Consider the following 2,902-nt stretch of genomic DNA (forward strand, 5'->3'; position numbering starts at 1 on the left):
AAGAGAGGATGAGATGGTTGGATGGCATCACCGACTTGATGGACATGAGTTTGAATAGGCTCTGGGAGTTGGTGATGGGCAGGGAAGCCTGGCATGCTGCAGTCCGTGGGGTTGCAAAGAGTTGGGCACGACTGAGCAAATGAACTGAACTGAACCTACTTCTTCCATAAATACTTTTATAATACCTGCAAGTCTCGGTTCAAAAGTTGCATTTTCAGGCTCCCCAGCGTTCCATGCCAGAACAGAGCAGGGCAGGGAGAACTGGCCTTTGTCCTGCACCCTGTCTCCTCCTCAGGCCACAGGCAGCACCGCAGGGCTTTGAACTTGTGTATAGATACTCAGGTCCGTCCAAACCCGCTGCGAACTCGTTTGCCTCTGTCACACTTCCAGCTTTGGGGCACTCCCATTGGCTGTACATTTGCTCTCAGAACTGACCCAGGCAAGAGATTTCTACAGATCTTGGAAAAGGACTCAGGGCCTAAGGCTGGGGGCTTCCAGGGTGTTGGGCGACTGGAACATGACCTGAAAGGGAATGGCACAGGTTCTGGGGGAGCACAGAAGCTCCCGCACTTGGTCCGTGGACAGGGAGTGGTTGGAGGAGGACCAGTGTGGAGCCTCTAAAATACAGGGGCCAAGGGAAGGGTCCAAAGGCTTGCCCAGGTCTAAAGCAGCACCACCTGAGAAAAGCCGAGGGCGGGGACAATGGGAGGGCGTCACGAATACTCTCCCGGGACTTCCCTGGCACCCAGTGGTTAAGAGTTCACCTTCCAAAGCAGGGGATGCAGGTTCAATCCCTGGTCAGAGATAAGATCCCACATGCCTCTCGGTCAAAAAAAACATAAAACAGAAGCGATACTGTAATAAATTCAATAAATACTTTTAAAATGGTCCACATCAAAAAACATCTTTTTTTTTTCAAACTTTAAACTTTTTTTTTGATTGGGGTGTAGCCGATTAACAATGTTGTGATGGTTTCAGGTGAACAGTGAAGGGACTCAGCTGTACATGTGTATGTATCCATTCTCCCCAAACCCCCACCCATCCAAGCTGCCACATACCATCCAGTCGAGTTCCCTGTGCTATAAAATAGGTCCTTGTTGATGGTATCCATTTTGAATATAGCAGTGGGTACATGACCTTCGCAAACTCCCTAACTATTAATATCCCTTCCCTACCCCTGGCAACCATAAATTCATCTTCTAAGTCTGTGAATCTCTTTCTATTTTGTAAGTAAGCTCATGTGTATCATTTCTTCTTAGATTCCACATATAAGGGATGTGGTTGATGTTGTTGTTCAGTCGTCAAGTCGTGTTGGACTCTTCACGACGCCATGGACTGCAGCACACCAAGGGATGTGGTATGATATTTGAAAAAAAAATACATTTCAACTGGTCATAAGAAATGGTCATAACAGCTAACACTGTTGGGTACTGTTTCCCAGTTGCTTTTTCATGGGCCTCATACATATCATTTTTTCATACTTATCATTTCTTCATACATATCATTCTTTATCTTTACAACCACCGTAAGAGGAAGAATCATATTATTACCCCTGTTTTAGAGATTAGGCAACCAAGTTATAAGTAACTCACCCAGTGTTACACAGATGGCATTGGGGTCTGAACCTGGGTAGTCTGGCTCAAGTTCACGCTCTTAACTACTATGATATACAAAAGGATGAAAGAATTCTGGCAACAAAGAGAGGCTGAAAAGGATGTCCATTATACTTCAATAAAACAGGGAGGAGAAGACCCAGGAAACTGTTGCAGAAAGAAAGCAGGTCCAACAGTGTTGATATCAGACAAGACTGAATTGGAAGAGGAAAGCTCTGAAAGGGCCAAAGAGGAATATTTCACATTATAAGATGGTAGACATCATCAAGAAGAAACAGCAGGAACCCTGTATTGACCTAATAGCTTCAAAATATAAATCAGAAGCTGACTGATGCACCATTTAACACTGACAAAGTCAGAATCACGATGGGAGACTCATATACCATTCAGAGAACATTGATAAAGAATATTTAAAAATAAGAAATAAAGAACTTAAATATTCAATAAAGTACCTACAGCTACTGTGGCCACAGGACTGGAAAAGGTCAGTTTTCATTCCAAAGAAAGGCAATGCCAAAGAATGCTCAAACTACTGCACAATTACACTCATCTCACGCGCTAGTAAAGTAATGCTCAAAATTCTCCAAGCCAGGCTTCAACAGTACATGAACCGTGAACTTCCAGATGTTCAAGCTGGATTTAGACAAGGCAGAGGAACCAGAGATCAAATTGCCAATATCCGTTGGATCATTGAAAAAGCAAGAGAGTTCCAGAGAAACATCTATTTCTGCTTTATTGACTATGCCAAAGCCTTTGATTGTGTGGACCACAACAAACTCTGGAAAATTCTTAAAGAGATGGGAATATCAGACCACCTGACCTGCCTCTTGAGAAATCTGTGTGCAGATCAGGAAGCAACAGTCAGAACTGGGCATGGAACAACAGACTGGTTCCAAATAGGAAAAGGAGTACGTCAAGGCTGTATGTTGTCACCCTACCTATTTAACTTATATGCAGAGTACATCATGAGAAACGCTGGGCTGGAAGAAGCACAACCTGGAATCAAGATTGCCAGGAGAAACATCAATAACCTCAGATATGCAGATGACACCACTCTTACGGCAGAAAGCAAAGAACTAAAGAGCCTCTTGATGAAAGTGAAAAGAGGAGAGTGAAAAAGTTGGCTTAAAACTCAACATTCAGAAAACTAAGATCATGGCATCTGGTCCATCACTTCATGGCAAATAGATGGGGAAATAGTGACAGACTTTATTTTTTGGGCTCCAAAATCACTGCAGATGGTAACTGCAGCCATGAAATTAAAAGATGCTTACTCCTTGGAAGAAAAG

Source organism: Bison bison, unplaced genomic scaffold (genome assembly GCF_000754665.1).
Source record: "Bison bison bison isolate TAMUID 2011002044 unplaced genomic scaffold, Bison_UMD1.0 scf7180017864038, whole genome shotgun sequence".
Taxonomy (NCBI): Eukaryota; Metazoa; Chordata; class Mammalia; order Artiodactyla; family Bovidae; genus Bison; species Bison bison.